We start from the raw sequence: 19817 nt of genomic DNA, 5'->3' as shown, positions 1-19817 counted from the left end.
GGGGATAAGATCCCTTAGTTAAAGATGATGCTCATTCTTTTCTCCCAAATACTTTTTTATCTGTTTTCTTTTTAATTATAAGCCCAGATATGGTCATAATTCCCTACCCTCAGTAGATTGTAAGTTCCTTGAGGGAAGAGACTATTATGATGGATAACTACCTCCCCCCCTCAACACAGATGCATACACCATTCCTAACCCAATGTTTGATATAATGTAGACCCTTGCCAAATTCTTGTCCATGGCTTAATTTATTAATTTATGCTCAGTAATACTTAATTTTCTAGAGATACGCAAAACAAACATGGATCTGAAGGCAAAAGGGAGATGATCAACCAGAGGATTCAGGATAGACTTCTTGGGAAAGTTGCAGTTTAACTTAAAACACAAATTATGAATGACAATGGGTATAGAAAATTGAAAAGTTTGACTGCAATAAAGATCAATGGTGCAATGGTGCCAAAATAAAATAGAAATAGATGCCACTAAACATTCATAAGGATTTCTGTGAACAAATATTGTCTTAAAAGCTACACATTCATATTATTTATGTTTTTTTGTATTTATGCTATTTTCTTAAATATTTTAGATTTACATTTTAACCTGATTCTCAAGGCACTCGGGAGTGTTATAGGCTGCATATTGCCAGCAGTCCATATATCTAAAACCTCTGATAAAAAAACATATTGAGTGGAAGACAAGATTTTCAGTTGAAGAGATGTTAGAGACTTTCTGTCTCATTTAATAGATGATTAAAATGAAACCAAGAGAGATGGTATGAATAGTGAAGTACTAAAAACTAGAATGTAATAGAGCTTAGATTATACTCCAAATCACTTTACTGAAGTAATGGGAGACTACATTGGAAATAGAGAGTACAATAAAATTGTGTATAGGTGGTAGTGGTGTGTTTGGAGAGTGAGGGTGGGGTAGAGACCATATATTACTTTACATGAATTTAATTTAATAATAATTATAATTCATAATAAATTTCATAATTCATAAAAGCTATATTTAATGTCATGTCATGGGATTAGTTGGAATACAATTGATGATCACTGATAATGCCAATCATATCATGTTCATGAAATTCTCAACTCGTGTCATTTTACAGTTATGATTGTTTCTCTCCAAATATCATATTGAATTTAATTTACATACTTTAAAGGACATTTCTGAATCAAGTATTGAAAGAAACTGGGGATTTTAAGAATCTATGATTCAAAGGAGTTACTTTCTAGTTTGCACTGGGAACAGCCTTGATAAAGGTTTGATAGCAGGAGATGAAATTCCATTATAGGGAACAATATCTAGGTGAGTTTACTTGTAATGAATTATCTATAGAAACTTCAAATGGAACTAGAATAAGAAATGCTATAAATTCCAAATTAAAAGGGTCATTTTTTTTATCCCAAAGACATTAAGGAATTTGTCAAGATGCTTGTGGATAGTGTTTTTTCTCCTATATCCCTGCAGATTGTTCAGGGACATTGCATTGACACTAATGGAGAAGTCCATTATGTTTGATTGTACCACAGTGTGTCAGTCTCTGTGTACAATATTTTCCTGGTTCTGCTCCTTTTGCTCTGAATCACTTCCTGGAGGTTGTTCCAGTCTCCATGGAATTCCTCCACTTTATTATTCCTTTGAGCAGTATTCCATCACCAACATATACCACGATTTGTTTAATCATTCTCCAACTGAAGGCCATCCCCTCATTTTCCAATTTTTGGCCACCACAAAGAGGGCTGCTATGAATATTCTTGTACATTTTTTTCCTTATTATCTTTTTGGGGTACAAACCCAGCAGTGCTATGGCTGGATCAACTCTGATCAAAAGAAACATCTTCTAAACCCTTATGGTATATACACACAAACACAAACTCAAACACAAACACACATTATATAATATCATATGTTATATTATATAATGTGTATGTTTCTCTTAGCAAGTAGCAATTTACCCTATAATAGGATTATTAGTGAACTAAAATTAAGCTGAATTGTGATTTTCCTCCATTATAGATCCTATCATATTCATTATTGTATAACTGGAGAGCTTAACAGAATATCTTGCACAGAAGAGCTATTCAATATATATTTGTTGAATGAATGAATGAATCATGGCAAGTTCTGAATATCCAAGAATTTTATTTTATCTTTTTAATGAACTCTAGTAATCAATTTCTTCCCTTCTGTTGGTTCATTATGGATTTTTATGAAGATTTGACCTATATTCTCTGCTATTTATTATCTATATTTCTTGAGGCAAGGATATAGGGGCTCAATTGATTCTCTCCCAGGCAGCAATTTTTGAAACCAGTTTTTGAAAGTGGCTAGTAAAATATTGGGCTTACTTAATCTCACTCAACATTAAAGATATATCTGAATTCAGATTAAAATATACTTTAAAAAACTTTCTTGAATTTTTTTATCTGTGTTTTTCTTTTACAACATAGCTAATATGAAAATGTATTGTATGATTGAGCTTGTATAATAGATATCAAATTACCTTCTCAAAGAGTAGAAATGGGAAGGAGTCAGGGAGACAATTTAAAAATTGAAACTTAAAAAAAGAATGTTAAAATTTTTGCTTTACAATTAATTGAGAAAAAATATAAAATAATCCAACAGACATGACATCATCAATCTGTTAAAGATGGGATCATTTAATGAAAGCTTACTAGAACATGAATTTTCAGAGAAATTTCTAGATCAGTAGAAAAATCAAGAATGACTTCTATAGAAGAATATATATGAACATATAGTCTATACAAACATTTCATGCAAATAGACCCCTTATTAGACATCTCAAACTGAATGTCATAGAGACATTTGAAATAAAACATTTTCTAAATTGAACTCTTTATCTTTTTGTGCCAAACTCTCTCCACTTCTCAAATTTCCTCTTGCTGTTTAAGGCACCCCTATCCTCCCAGTCCCCCAGACTCATCATGATCTAGGTGTCATCTAGAGCTACATACTCTTTTAATTCCCACATTCTGAGTCTTGGCAAGTCATCTTGTTTCTTCCTTAATAAAATACTCTTTAATTGTTCCCTTCTTTACTTGGACATTGCCACCACCATAGTACAGGTTCTAACTACATCATATCATGATTATTGTAATAGTCTACTGATTGGTCCCATGACTTCAAATTCTCTTCACTCCAGTCTAGCTGCCATTGTGATACTAATTCATAAGCATGATCTTAAAAATTCTAGAATAAAATATAAAATTCTATTTCATTTATAAAGCCCTTCAAAACTTGTCACCTCCTTCCTTTTCTGTCTTCTTACAATTTATATTCCTTAGAACTACTTCTTCCCCCCCAAAACCAAAATCTCATCACATATATGAGTTCAGTAACACTGACTTTGCTTTTACTAGAACAAGATATTCCACTCTATCTCCACACTCCAAGTATTTTCATTGATATTTCCCCTTGCCTATGATCTGTTTCCTTATCTATTCCTTATAGCTTCCCTGACTTCTTTCAAGTAAGAGCTAAAAGTCCCTTTTCTATAGGCAATCTATACTGATCCTTCTTACTGCTAATTCTTGTCCTTTGCTAATTATCGCCAGTGTTTCCCATCTTTAGCTTGTTTTCATGAAGTTATTTTTATTTTATCTCCTCCATTAGATTGTGACCTCCATAAGAAAAGGGGAAATCTTTTGCCTTTCCTTACAATTCTAGCATTTGTTGTAGTTTCTGAAACATAATAGGTCCTTAATAAATGTTTATTGACTAAGAAGCAACTCATTCCAGCTACTTTTATTTTTATCCTTATTTTATCTTTATTTATTTATTAATTTTATTTTATTTAGTTAATTAATTTAGAGTATTTTTCAAAGATTAGAAAAATCATATTCTTTTCCTCCCCTCTCCCCACCCACTCCCATAGCCAATGCATAATTCCACTGGGTTTTACATGGATCATTGGTCAAGACCTATTTCCATATTATTGATATTTTCACTAGGGTGATCATTTAGAGTCTATAACCCCAGTCATATCCCCATGACCCAGGTCATCAATCTCTACTACTTTTAGATACCTTGAATTTTAGAATGTTTTTTTTCCTCCTAAAATCACAGTTATATTTTCCTTTTTGCAATGTCTGCTCATTACCCCTGGTTCTGTGCTTTGACATCAAACTGTTAAATTAACATTTTTCTTCCATATGAAATACTTGAAGTCAGTTTCTATGCCTCACTGTCCCCAGCTTTGTCTTGTTGAGATCAAGTTGCTCATGCAGTTAAGAAGCTAGTAGGAGTGTAAATTTTGTCTTTCCTCTTCCATTCTTCTTCTTGTGGTGAATAATGCTTACCTCACAGTATGAATGACATTTAGCAGGAGAAAAAGAAAAGTCTATAAATGTAAATTAATCATATAAGGCTACATTGTGGTTTCAAGAAAATAGATAATAGGGAAGACATTTAAAATTTTTAAAAGCTAGAGATCTGTCATTCCAACTTTACTCAGTGCATCCTACAATTTATCTTTTGAAGCACAATCACAATTATAGTTCTAGTAATCTTGGAGATCTGAGCACGAACAGTGGAAAATAAAATGAAGGCCTGAATGAATATGAATACATATCATATCTAAAACTTAGAACACTTCATTGCCACTGAAATGAAAGAATGACTCATTTGTATATTGGCCACAATGATGTGGAGCACAAAGAGAATGGGAGAAACATATGGCTAAATATGCACTTGGTTGTCTGTGAAATTTCCCAGAACCCTGGAATAATGATATTTTAAAATGCCCATTTAGGATGGAAGGTGAAGAGTTCTATGGTTCACATATTTTAGTTGTAATAGCAATTATATAAAAGCCTTTTTAAAGAAGTTGTTCTAGCTGTGTGGGATACATATGTTTCCCTACTTACCCTGGAGAAGATTTATTTGGATTTAAATTTGTCAGTTCTAAGGTGCTAATAATAGCATAACTTTTTTAGGAGGCTGTAGAAGGAAAAGGTGGAAAGGAAAGATGTCTGGATCTTTTAATTCATAGATATAGAGAATTCCCAGTATGGAAATCACTTTTGTGGATGAAGAACATCAGCAGGCTTTATAATTTGGATCTTAAAGACTTACTTGTATAATTCAACTTTTTAAGCCAAAGAGCTTCATTTATGACATTTTATCAGTAAGGCCTGTTGGCACTTAATAAATGCTTCTTGATTGATTTAAGGATCTGACACAGGTTTTTCTGACCTCATGTCTATCTCTTTATCAAGGGTATTCCATTCCATTTCTCATGAGAGTAAGAAAAACAAAAATCTCCAATGTTAAGAAAGAAAGATGCCTCAAAAAGAAATTAATAAACAGACTGTGGCAGGTGAATTATAGTAAAGGAACACATTTTTAAATCTGGAGAAGAGCATCATGTCAAGTGGAAGCATGTTTAAACTCATTCTGCTTATCCTTGGAAAACAGAATTTGGAGCCTACACTGATAGTGGTAGATTTAGATTGAGATCAGGATAAAAAATAAATAATAGCACAAAACTATCTCCTTAATGATTTCAGGTGTCCACAAGGGAAATAGACTATTTGGGGAGGTTTCTCCCTCCTAAAAGGTCTTCAAGCAAAGATTCGATATCCCACTGTTTGGGTGTTTTAGAGAAAGGATTTTTTAAAAAGATCAGTCAGTTTAGGTGATATCTGAGACATATTCAGAATTTACTTAAGTATGATAAAAACCAAACTTCTTATTTTACAGAGAAAGAAACTGAGGTACAATCTGATGATGAAATTAGAAGACCAACTCCAAAAAGTAAGTGGTAGTGATGGGTCTAAACCCACATTATCTGACTTTGAATAAGAAGCTCCTTCTTCCAATATAATACTATCCAATCTATAACCTATATTCTTCAACAGTAATCTGGAACTCTGAGAAATGACATACCCAGGACCATACAGCCAATATCTGTCAAAGATACCATTTGAAGCAAAACCAGTTGTCTATCTGTTATACAAGAGAGGTTAAAGAGGCAAACCACAGGCCACAAATGGCCCCTGACACTGCAAAGTACAATCCAATCAGATTAAAATGTAACTAGGAAATATTTAACAAATGTGTGATAAAAATAGATGATAATAATATGTGTTTTTCTCAGTCAATAGACAGCTAATCAGAATCCTCATATCTCATTTGATGGCCTCCATTTCTATTTGAGTTTGATGCTATTGTACTAAATATATATGCGTATATATATGTATATATATACACACAAGTCATGTTCTTTCTGACTAGCAGAAAGAATGCTGGTCCTGAAACAGGAAGAATAGAATTCTAATCCTGCCTAAGATACCTACTGGCTGTGTGACCCAGAACAAGTCATTTAATCTTTCTTTGCCTCAGTTGTCTCACCTATAAGTTTAGGTAATAATAGCATCTACCTCCCAGGATTATTGAGAAGATCAAATGGGATAATATATATATATGCATATACATATATATAAAGCACATTGTAAAGCTGAAATTGTTTCATAAACACTAATTATTATTATTGTTATTAACAAATTAGTTCTCAAGTTGAAAAAAAGGAACAATGGTTTGAAAGGATGAAGTATTTTAGAAGTTTTTTGGGGTTTTTTGCTGTTTTAATACAGCAATTCTCTCTGTTGTTTGATCCCAGTTTGTAGAGTAGGGAAGGAAGTCTATTGGCAATCTTCATGTATCAGCCATCTATGCTGAGAAAGTACATAATCAAGATTGAGGTGACTGAAGGCAGGATCGTTTTGAGAACAAATTTGCTCAGTCCTTCCCCTACTCTTACACTGGGATTATTTTATGTTTTAATATGCCAGTTATCTTTTAAATAAGCTAATCAATCAATCCACTTTAGCATGTACCAGGGAAACATGCACAAATGAAATAGTCCCTGACCTGGAGGGGTTTAGATCAATTTCCATGTCCAACATCTAATTCTATCGACCTGTTGATACTCTCTTCCATCTTTTCTCTTTAGGAAATGTGGATGTTAGTGTCATTACTCACTAGTATCTGCTACCTTGAGATCCACCAAGGAAGAGTGAGGAGGCCTCTCTGGAAGTCTGGCTTCCATAAAGTGAAATGTTTACTGGCTTAGCTACTGTAGTTCCTCATTGTAAAATTAACATCAAATCACATTATCCTATGGATTTCTTGGACTTTAAAAATGCTTAGCATTATGGTGGTAACATTAATAGTTATTACCAATTTAAATGGGCACTCTGTGTCGGTAACTGATAGACAAGATCAATAATTTTAAGATCAAATGGTCACAGCGGTCTGCTTTCTTACCCCCCTTTAATCAGTGTCTTTTTGTTTTATACCCATGCCTACAGCAAGATCCTGTTTTCTGTCTGTAGACAGTGGCTCCTGCTGAGTGCCTTTGAGAAAAGAAGACGGAATGGATAATCAATTAAAGGGGGAGTGTGAAAGGGAGAAGCTTTAGTTGACAAAACCTTAGAGCACATCAATGAAATCTGCCTAGTTAAATATCTTTGATAGCTGAGATTTTATAAAAACTTTATTGGATGTTGTCCTTTCATTATATCTATCTATATAAATATAAATATATATATATGTAATTCTATTTTCATTCATTTTGTCCTTTGGGGCATAGGAAAGTTTCTTTGGTCTCTCTCTTTCTCTCTCTCTCTCTCTCTCTCTCTCACACACACACACACACACACACACATACACACACACATAAATTGTAAAAATCTCAGCTTCATTGTAATATAAAGAAGAACTCTTTAAAAATTGGCTACCTTAAGAACATAGATTTAGAACTGCAACCTCAGAATCTTATAAATAACTCATTTCAGTAGTTTCATGATAAAGATGAAGAAATTGAAGGCTAGAAAGATTTGATAACTTGCCCAAGGGATGAGGGAAGCAGAATGTGGTTTTAGACTAAGATCCTCTGACTCTAAAACCATCCTAGGTTTCATTAGGCCATACTGCTTCCATTAATATAAGGTATAATCTAGCCATTCAATGGGCTAATAATGATAATGGCATAAAAGAATTACAAATTAATAGAATCTCAGTTGAAAACGGTGATTGCATAGCCACCTAATTTGAGTTGCTTCTACAAGCTACTGTTAAGCATCTTTACACTACCCAATATGAATGAATGAATGTTATAAGCTTCCCTTTTTAGACTTCCAGTGTCAGCCACAGACCCTCTCAAAGCAATTCATTCTACTTTGATTAAGTTTCTCCTTAAATCAAGTTGAATTTTGCCCTCCCCCCCACCAATTTGTATCCTCTGTTCCTGGTTCTGTCTTCTGGGAATTGACAGAATAAATCCAAAATCTCTTCCATGTGGCAGTCATTCATATCTATAAGTGTAGTGACTTGGCCATTCATTAGTCCCTTGAGTCTTATGGGAAGAAACCTCAAAATTCTGATCTCAGGCATTTCCTAGCTATGTGACCATGGGAAAGTCACTTAACTCTAATTGCCCAGCCCTTAACACTCTACTGCCTTGGAACCAATATTTAGTATCAATTCCAAGATAGAATGTAAAAGTTAAAAAAAGTGATATAAATGATTTTTAAAAAGGAAATTAAAGCTCAGCGATTTGAAGCACCCCAAAGTGACCTAGATAGCAAATAACAGAACTAGGTTTTGAGCCCAGATCTTATGGCTCCAAAGAGTATTTTTCCAAACACATTATGTTATTCCATTCCCTTAAAACAAAGCCTCCTATCAATTGGGGATAATATTTATTTTGGATAATATTATTTTAATCCTTTGAAAAATTGAAACAAAGTATTAGCACATTTATAAGGCAAATGCAATCATTGGATTCCAGCACTCATAACTTATGGGAATACCTCATTAGATACATTTAATCTTTTATCATCTATTTGTTTAAACAGCTTTCCCTACATACCTAGGATGTCTATGGCTGATAGAAAGAATTTGTTTAGCTAGCTGATCCATAGGTCTGATATCTATTTAATTGAGTTTCACTAAATTTGCATACTAGTAGTAATTAGTCATTTAAAATTCTTAATAACACTCAGTGAAAATATTATTAGAGCTTTATGATTTAAACACACCTATGTTTATTAAAGCTAAAAAAATCAACATTCATTAGTAAAAGCATTGCTAACAGGTTTGTGTTCATGAGAAAAAAACTCACAAATCTCAGGCCTGTTGCTTAAATATGAATTGCAGGAGTAAATTATTTAGAAAGTCATTTAAAGCCTGCAGCAAGTTAAGAAAACATATAATCCAATCCATATTGTTCCCTGAACTTTGACCTTATACTCACTCTGTGCTTTGAGACCCTTGCTTTGGAACTTGGGATATTTTTACTATATCAACATCACTTAATTTTTTTTTTCTAAAAAGAAATCTTGGTATTGTGCAAAGAAACATCTGTGATTCCAAAGCCCAACAGCTCAATTGTAAAAAAGATGAAGAAAAATATATTAGTCATGACCTTGCAAAGATAAAATGTTAGTATTCCTGAGGATTTGATCCCAAATTTTCTGAATAGACTAAGGCATACATACATTGGTTCCAAATTGAATAATATATGAATGAATTTTTCTCTAGGAAGTCATTATTATTTTTTAATTTATATAATTTGAACAACATAGATCAAATATTTCCCCCCCACCTTTGGATTGTGAAACTTTGTACAATTGTATCTACAGTATAATAACACAAAAGCTTTTGTGATAAAGTCCAATATTTTGGTACATGTGATTGATCTCACATTGTTCAATTTAATCTTTAGATAATCAATCATTACATCAATTATACTCATTCCCATTATCTTCAATTTAATAAAAATTAATTGAGTGCCTTTTATGAGGAAGGTACTATGCTATGGCTAAAGATTAAAAACAAAACAAAAACAAAATAATTCCGGTCTTGAATGAACTTATATTTTTCTAGAGAAATCAGTTATCAGACTGCCAAATGTTCAAGCTCTTTAGATTGCTATGATTGTTATTAGAGTAGATAAGTAAAAATGTTGGGTTTTTTTTTTCATAAGATAATTTCCAGGAGAAAACATTGCTTTTTCCATCTTTTGGATATTGATGAAATTTGTCAGGAATTTTTCATTTTTTCTGATTTCCTCTTTTTTATGTATTAATTCATTTGTAGCATTGACTTTTTAATGTTGTTTGCAGATAGGCAATATGTCTATACCATCTCCTTTCCCCACATTGCTCCAAGGGAAATGTTTATTTTATAATTTTTTATAAAATTTACTTAATTGATAAATTTAGAGTATTTTTCCAGGATTACAAAAATCATGTTTTTTTTTCCTCCCCTACTTCCATCCCCCTTCTATAGCCGATGCACAATTCCACTGGGTTTTAGACGTGTCATTGTTCAAGACCTACTTCCATATTATTGATATTTGCACTAGGGTGATTATTTAGGGTTTATAACCCCAATCATACCCCCATTGACCCATGTGATCAAGCAGTTGCTTTTCTTCTATGTTTCTACTCCCACAGAGCTTACTCTTAATGGGGTTAGCGTTCTTTCTCTTAAGTCATTCAGAATTGTCCTGGATCATTGCATTGCTACTTGTAGAGAAGTCCATTAAATTCGATTGTACCACAGTGTATCAGTCTCTGTGTATAATGTTCTCCTGGTTCTGCTTCTTTTACTCTGCATCAATTCCTGGATGTCATTCCATTTGACATGGAATTCCTCCGGTCCAATATACCTTTGAATAGAATAGTATTCCATCACCAATAGATACTACAATTTGTTCAGCCATTTCCCATTTGAAGGGCATCCCCTCATTTTCCAATTTTTTGCTACCACAAAGAGTGAGGCTATAAATATTTTTGTACAATTCTTTTTTTCCCCATTTATCTCTTTGGGGTACAAATACAGCAGTGGTATGGCTGGATCAAGGGGCAGGCGTCTTTTAAAGCTCTTTGGACATTCTTCCAAATTGCCTTCCAGAATGGTTGGATCAATTCACAACTCCACCAGCAATGCATGTTTTAAAAAATAAAAAAGAAAGAGAAGGAAGGGATGGACCCCGAGGGGAGGCTTGGACCCTGAGATATGGAGATGGGGAAAGACCCACTTCTCACAAAGTGGAGTTCATGGGAGACAGAAGATGTAATGGGTTGGCTCAGAGAGAAGAGAGGGGGTTTGAAGATTTTTCCCCCTTTTGCCTTCCCTCCTTACCTAATGCTGCTCTCCCCAATTTACTCTTGTCCCTCTTGTCTCCCCTCCACTACTCCAGTCCCAAAGGTTTCCCCTAGGTCCATTCACTCATACTCAGCTTGGGGAACAGATAACTTTTAATGTTAAATCAATCAGATACTACAAAAGGAATAATTGCAGGAAAGAATAGGAAAAGGAAAGTGGGAAAAGGGGGTCCCTGTTTCTATTTAAACCCTTTTTATCCCTCCTCAATTTTGTGGGGGGGGGGGGTCTCAGGCCTTGGCAGCCTATGCCCCCTGAGAAAAAATCAGGTTGACTCACCCCTGGTCAATAGGAGCTGAGGTTTCTCTTCAGAAAGTCCCTTCAATTGGGAAGTGTGGGGGGAAAGATTTCCAGTCAGAAGCAGGAAAAGTGGGTAACCTTCAGGAGAAAGTCTTTATCTACCTTCTCTCTTCGATGTCTCAAGACGGAGAGACCCTCACTACTCTCCCAGCCAGAATCTTCTCTCCTCCAGAAATTCATTCCTGGGGCCCCTCCCCCATCAAGGTGATCAATTTCATATACTCTTCAGTCTGGCACGTTTTCTCTAGTGCCAGCCTCTATCACATGCATTAATGTCCCAATGTTGCCACATCCTCTCCAACATTCATTATTTTCATTTCCTGTCATGTTAGCCAATCTGCTAGGTGTGAGGTGGTACCTCAGAGTTGTTTTGATTTGCATTTCTCTGATTATAAGAGATTTAGAACTCTTTTTCATGTGCCTTTTAATAGTTTTCATTTCTTTATCTGAAAATTGTCTATTCATGTCCCTGGCCCATTTATCAGTTGGGGAATAACTTCATTTTTTTGTTCAATTTATTTAACTCTTTATAAATTGGAGTAATTAGACCATTGTTAGAGGTTTTTGTTATGAAAAATTTCCCCAATTTGTTGCATCCCTTTTAATTTTAGTTGAATTGGTTTTGTTTATATAAAACATTTTAATTTAATGTGACCAAAATTATTTATTTTACATTTTTTTTCTAACTCTTGTTTGGTCTTAAAACCATTCCTTTCCCAAAGATATGACAAGTATACTATTCTGTGTTCACCTAATTTACTTATAATGTCCTTCTTTATATTCAAGTCATTTACCCATTCTGAGTTTATCTTGGTGTAAGGTGTGAGATATTGATCTAAACCTAATCTCTCCCATACTGTCTTCCAATTTTCCCAGCAGCTTTTGTCAAATAGTGGATTTTTGTCTCAAAAGCTAGAAATGTTGGGTTTATCATAGACTGTAATGCTGAGATCACTCACCCCAAGTCTATTCCACTGACCCTCCTTTCTTTCTCTTAGCTTGTACCATATTGTTTTGATGACAACTGCTTTATAGTATAGTTTGAGATCTCGGACTGCAAGGCCACTTTCCTTCACATTTTTTTTTCCATTATTTCCCTGAATATCTTTGATCTTTTGTTCTTCCAAATGAAGTTTGTTATAGTTTTTTTTTCTAATTCAGCAAAAATGTTTCTTGGTAGTTTAATGGGTATGGCACTAATTAAGTAAATTAGTTTGGGTAGGATTGTCATTTTTATTATGTTAGCTCTTCCTACCCATGATCAATTAATATTTTTCCAAATATTTAGAACTAGTTTTAATTGTATGGATAGTGTTTTGTAGTTGTTTTCAAACAGTTCTTATATTTGTCTTGGAAGATAGATTCCTAAATATTTTATATTGTCTGGAGTAATTTTAAATGAAATTTCTCTTTCTAACTCTTGCTGCTGAGATGTGTTGGAAATATATAGAAATGCTGATGAATTATGTGGGTTTATCTTTAACCTGCAACATTGCTAAAGTTCTTGATTATTTCTACTAGCTTTTTGGTATATTCTCTAGGATTTTTTAAGTAGACCATCATATCATCTGCAAAAATGATAGCTTAGTCTCATCATTGCTTATTTTAATACCTTCAATTTATTTTTCTTCACTAATTACTGCTGCTAGTGTTTCTAGTACAATGTTAAATAATAGAGGTGATAATGGGCATCCTTGTTTCACTCCTGATCTTATTGGGTATGCTTTTAATTTATCCCCATTGCAGATGATGCTTGCTGATGGTTTTAGCTATATAATGCTTATTATTCTTAGGAAAGGCCCTTCTATTCCTATACATTCTAGTGTTTTCTTTAGGAATGGGTGTTGTATTTTGTCAAAGGCTTTTTCTGTGTCTATTGAGATAGTTATGTGATTTTAAAAATTAGAGTTAATAGATATATGGAGAAAACTAAGTAGGAACATAAAGGAATACACCTTCTTTTCATCAGCACATGGTACATTCACAAAGATTGTTTGACCATGTACTGGGGCATAAAAACATGGTGGACAAGTACAAAAAAGCAGAAATAATAAATGCAACCTTTTCAGATCACAATGCAATAAAAATAATTATTAAGGGTACATGGAGAGCCAAATAAAAATTAATTGGAAATTAATTCATATGATCCTCCAAATCCGGTTAGTTAAAGAAGAAATCATAGAAACAATTAATAATTTAATTGAAGAAAATTACAATGATGAGACAACTTTTTAAAATCTATGGGCTGCAGTCAAAACAGTATTCAGTGGGTAATTTATATCCTTGAGTTCATATATTAACAAATTAGAGGGGGCAAAGATCAAGGGATTGAGTACGCAAATCAAAACACTTGAAATGGAACAAATAAAAAATCCCCAGTTAAAAACTAAATTAAAGATCCTAAAAATTGAGGGAGAAATTAATAAAATCAAAAGTGAAAGAACCATTGATTTAATAAATAAGACTAGAAGCTGGTATTTTTACAAAACAAATAAAATAGACAAAGTACTGTTTCGTTTAATAAAGAATGGAAAGAAGAAAACCAAATTAGCAGCATTAAAGATATAAAAGGACACCTCACCTCTAATGATGAGGAAATTAAGGCAATCATTAAAAACTATTTTTCCCAATTATATGAGAATGGATATGGCAATCTAGGTGATATAAATAAATATTTACAAAAATACAAATTGCATAGATTAACTGAAGAAGAAATAGAAGGCTTAAATAATCCCATATCAGAAAAAGAAATTGAAAAAGCCATCAAAAAAGTCCCTAAGAAAAAAATTTCAAGGGTCTCATGAATTCACAATTGAATTCTATCAAACATTCAGAAAACACCTAATCCCAATACCATACAAACTATTTGACATAATTTGCAAAGAAAGAGTTCTATCAAATTCCTTTTATGACACAAATATGGTACTGATTCCAAAGCCAAAACAGAGAAAGAAAACTACAGACCAATCTACTTAATGAATATAGATGCAAAAATTTTAAATAGAATACTAGCAAAAAGACTCCAGCAAGTTATCACAAGTTATTCATTATGATCAAGTGGGATTTATACCAGGAATGTAAGGATGGTTTAATATTATAAAACCATTCACATAATTGACCATATCAATAAGCAAACAAACAAAAATCACAAGGGAAATTTTTATTCCCATCAAGAAAGAAGCAAGAGTTTGGAGTCAGATATTGACCAATCTACTTTCCTCAGAGGAGAGAGGTGCTAGATTTATATCTATTTGCTTCCTTAAATATTTTTAATTAAGGGAATATAATTTCAAAATTCAATCTGAACTTCTAACTTCTTTTCATTTAATGTGGAAATGAGAAAACCCAAGTTTTCTGTCCAAAGCTTGACACCCATCCCACCAAATGCCATTTATCCTAGTCAAATAGTAGAACAACTCCAAGAAAATACACATATGAGAAAGACAATACATGATGTTGAAGTAGCACAAGCATACTTTAAAACTATGCAGAGGGTAAGTCCTGTATTTGACCCAAGTGCAAAATATCCTGAAATTTCTAATACAGCAGTCTTAGGAAATGAATATGATGAATATTGCCAGGTATGTCAACTTTTCTCAGTTTTTCTGTTCCTTCTGTAATTGTTTATATATTTAGCATTGCACATCTATCTGGAAGTTTCCCTCCCACTGTAACCAACTCTGCAGCCAACCCTCACTGAGGCATATAAGCACTGAGCAATCAATGTTCACCAATGAGGAAAGAGTTCCATAAAATTTGAAATTTTAGCCAAGGGTTATCAATTCATCAGGGATTTAGAGAATATCTACTAAGATCATATCCTTGAAATTTCTTTTACAACAGATTGTTTGGATGGCTTGGGAAATTTAAATTGATAATACTGACCAGCCAGGAGAAAACATGAATAAAAATTCAGTCTTGAAATATTTCCATTGCTGTTGTATGAAGATGATCTAGCATTATAGAAGGTGTTCTAATCATTCATTACTTCTTTCCACTGCCACATTTCTTCTTCTATCTCTGTTTCTATCTAAGTCCTTAGATTCTGTATCTTTTCACCAATTCAGTATGATATAATGGAAAGATTATTGAAATAAAAGCTAAAAAATACCCGAGTCTGAATTTAGTCTATGTCTTTACTACCTGCATAACCTTTATCAAGAAGACATTCCATTTTGACCTTACTTTCTTCCATTTTCAATGGAGCATTGTGGCCTTTTTTCTCCTGGAAAATATTGCTCTGGCAATCATCCTCTTTTACTTTCTCTCTGACAATCATCTTCAATCTTTTCATTTAATATTGATTCAATCTCTACTGCCTACAAATATGACTGGGTTTCCTTGATGTATTTAAAAAAATTCTTACTTTCTGCTTTAGAATTGATACTGTATGTTGGTTTCAAAACAGAAGAAAGGTAAGGGGTAGGCAATGAAGGTTAAGTTACTTGCCCAAGGACACACAGCTAGGAAGTGTAAGTGTCTGAGATCATACTTGTATCTAGATCTTCTCATCTCTAGACCTGGCTCTAAATCCATCGAGTCACCTAGCTCCTCCCTTCTGCATCCTCATGTGTTTTTTTAAAAAATACATTCTTTTCAAGATATCATTCAATATGTTTTCTGCAATTTATAGCTAAACACCCGGGGTGGGGGAAACATTTGCATTCATTCTTTCTAATTTTTGTGTTCTCATTGACTTTTTCAATCTTCTAATCCAATTTCTAATACCATCATTATTTAGCATCATTCATGGTTGGGGTGTCATATAAAACTGAAAAACAATATTTAAAATTCATATTCAATAGTTGTCAAGGCTCTTTCATATCTAATTTTTCTAATATTTTGTTATTCCTTATAAAAATTAATATTTTATTTGATATCTCTAAATTTGAATGAGACATGTCAATGATAGCAATATTTTTCCCTTTACTATCTTTAGTACCTTTTTCTATAAATCTCATTGCCTCTATTGTACTATGTAGTATAAATAGTGTTGATATTGAAGCAATAGGAAATAATGATTATAGAGAAGACTTTATTATCAGCAATATATTGTGACCCAGAATACATTACTTAATTTCATATTACTTTAGATAACTTTAAGATGGTATCAGAACTGCTGGTCATCTGCACAGCAATAGGAAGGTACTCACTCATATTTCTCCATATTAATTAAATGAAATTGGTCTGGATCCCCTACCTCATTTTTTTCATCATCTATAAAATTTTTATGTAAAATATAGCCATGTATTTCCTGTGTATATCTTCATTGTCCATACAGATTTTTTCTATTTAATTGACTATTCTTATGAATAATTTTCTGTGACTGACTCACAGTATGAGAAAAATCTACTCTAATACCTCTTTGGATCTCTTTCTGAATATGTTTTAACCAAACTTATTATAATTAAAAATGGATATTCATTTTAAAGCCTTCTGCCACCATTTTAACATTATCCCTCATATTTATGGTTATATTTCTTTTATGTTCTTTCCGTCAAAACCTGTTAAAATGTTTTTCCTTAGAATAAGACATTAAAAGCAACCAAAAGAAATAAACAAACAACAAAACAACTAACCCTTACTTCTTATTTCTTAGATTGATATTTTCATAATCAGCCTCCTCTCTTTCCCTTATTTTACCTAAATGTACAATCACAAGATCTAGTCTCACTCTTTTTGCCCTCCCACACTATTTGTTTGTTTTGCAATAATTTTCACAATAGCTATAGTCTGTTTTGATTCAGAAATCCCTTCCTCTATTTTTCTCTTTAGCTGAGACAATGTTCAATATTTTTCAATTTTCAGGTTGCTTTACTATATACTTTAGCACAGGGTGGACTCAGAAATCTCTTTGAAGGACTCTAAAGATTCCAAAAGTTGGAGTTGAAGATGGGGATATGGCATTGTTTATAGAATAGCAAGCAGCTGAACCAAACTGTATTATCGATTGGGTGTGAAGAAATATCATGAGATCAGTCCAAAAAAAATAGGTTGAATCTAAACTGAGAAGCAATCTAAATATCAAAAAGGAGTTTTAATTTTATCCTAGAGGCAATATATAGCATCCTTATTTAACTTGCAGAAGACACAAAGTTGAAGACATCACTTATATGTTGGATAGTAGAATCAGCAATCAAGGCTATTTCAATGAGCATAAATGATGAACAGAATCTTAAAAATAAATAAGTAAATAAAAGATGAAATTGAATAAGAATAAATGTAGATTCAGTTGGATTCAAAACCAACTATAATAAAATAAAGAATGGAAGATCTGTGACAGTATATAATATCATGTGAGAAAGAGCTCTCTTAAAGCTACCCATTAAGGATTAGGGTTACATGGCTACATCCACACTGAAGGACTGGAAGGCATGGAATATGATACTCTGGGAAAGTGAGCAAACTGGATCTACAATCAAGAATCAACTACCCAGCAAAACTGAGTATATTTTTATAGTGGAAAGTATGGTCATTTAATAAAATAGAATACTTCTAAGCATTCCTAAAGAAAAAACCTGACTTAAATTTGATGCCGAAACACAGAACTCAAGAAAATCACCAAAAGGCAATTAAGAAAAGGAAAAACAAACAACTTTTTAAGGGACCCAATAAGTTCAAATTATTTGTATTTGTATAAGAAAAGACGATATTGGTAACTCTTAAAAAGTGTTATTATCATCAGGGAGGCTAGAAGAAGTATACTTAGAGGGAAAACTGAAGCACTGTATAGGATGAAATGTCAAAAAGCATTAATATATAAACTAGGGGTAAAACAATAAGATAATACTAAGAGAAATGGGAAAAGGAATAAAACAAAATAAAATTTTACATTTTACAAAAAAAACACATGGGGGAAAGGGAAGGAAGATAATGGAAGGGTGAAAGAGGTTGGAGACAATCTCCAAGAAAATTTTAATCATTACAATGGGAAGGACCAGAAAGGTTCAAAAGGAAAGAAAACCTCCAAATCCAAATTCAGTCATCATCATCATCAACAACATCATCATCATCAACATCCACAACATCCTCATCAACCTCAACATCCAGAGCATCCTCATCAACATCATCAGCAGCAGCAGCATCATCATCAACAAGAACATAATCATCAACAACCTCATCATCATCCTCAACAACTACCTACCAATCTTTCCCTTGCCCAGGAAAGATTTTTTTTCCAGGTGGCCTAATCTAATAGCATATTATGCAGAGTACTGAATGAGAGCCAAAAGAAAAAAAATTCTAGACTTGAGTGAATGCCACTTTGTGTCCTTTTCGGATAAAAAGAAAGTCTTCCTTTTCCTGAACTCAGTTTCCTCATTTATGTATGAGTGAAGCTTACCTAGACTCTGCATTAAGTTAATCAATTAAATAAAAATAAATAAATCTGGTGTAAACAAGAAAAAATATGATGATATATGAGTGGGGGCTTCATCCTTTATCCTGTGGTCATATTAAATGAAGTCAATGAAATCCTGGAGAACAGCAAGAAAGGGAAATTACCCATTTTGAGCAAGGATGATATTCTAGTGGTCACCATTGTTTCTATGAACCAAAAGAAGAATAAGAAATACTTCCTGGCCTTCAAGTACCCAAAAGCAGTTTTTGTGTGGAACAGACATTGGCACTTATGCAAAAGAGAAATATTGGCTTGACTTGCTGGTCCACAGCAGTGTTGAAGTAGATGTAATGGACTCTTTCCAAGGAAACTCCATTTTGAAAATTAATATGATCAAAAATATCAAAGAGAAATACAATGACATCTATATAACATGGGTAACCCCAGGTGATGACTGTACACAAAATCTCAAAATATGCATTGCGCTTCGGTATCCCAAACACTGATGACGGCAACATCCAAAATTTCAGCCATATTGCCAAATACCTGGCTTTGGAGCTTTCACAGAGACAATGCGCTCTCTGCTAGTGCCACCCATTGAGGCCCGAGTGAGTGTAATCTCAGAGTAGAAAGTTGTCTCACAGATAGGATTTGGTGAATAAAATACAAGGGAGCCACAGGCAAGGAATTTGTCACCCAAAACCACTACTTTCATAAAGCATAAGAAATTGAAGTGGCTAGCATACTTGTCAGATCTTTGGGAAAGGAAAGATGTTAAAACCAAGCAAGAGACAGAGAATATTACAAAATGTAAAATTAATAAGTTTTATTACATCAAATTAAAAAAGGTTTTGTACAAACAAAACCAATTCAAACAAAATTAGAAGGAAAGCAACAGATTGGGAAAAAAAAAACTTCATAAAAAAATCTCTGACAAAGGTCTAATTACTCATCTATAAGGAGCTAAATCAATTGT

General features: G+C 33.2%; 1 long non-coding RNA gene across 1 annotated transcript in view; it reads left to right on the top strand.

The window, feature by feature from the left end:
- The window catches only part of LOC103102853 (uncharacterized), a 97475-nt gene that overhangs the window by 58349 nt on the left and 19309 nt on the right, over positions 1-19817 (top strand). Inside the window, exon 3 of the long non-coding RNA XR_461220.2 lies at positions 5731-5784. This is a non-coding gene — a long non-coding RNA (uncharacterized LOC103102853). The remainder of the gene's footprint in view (positions 1-5730; positions 5785-19817) is intronic.

This window comes from Monodelphis domestica, chromosome 2, assembly GCF_027887165.1.
Source record: "Monodelphis domestica isolate mMonDom1 chromosome 2, mMonDom1.pri, whole genome shotgun sequence".
NCBI classification, from domain to species: Eukaryota; Metazoa; Chordata; class Mammalia; order Didelphimorphia; family Didelphidae; genus Monodelphis; species Monodelphis domestica.
The sequence above is the reverse complement of the archived record's forward strand: the minus strand, read 5'-3'. Positions and strand labels throughout refer to the sequence as shown.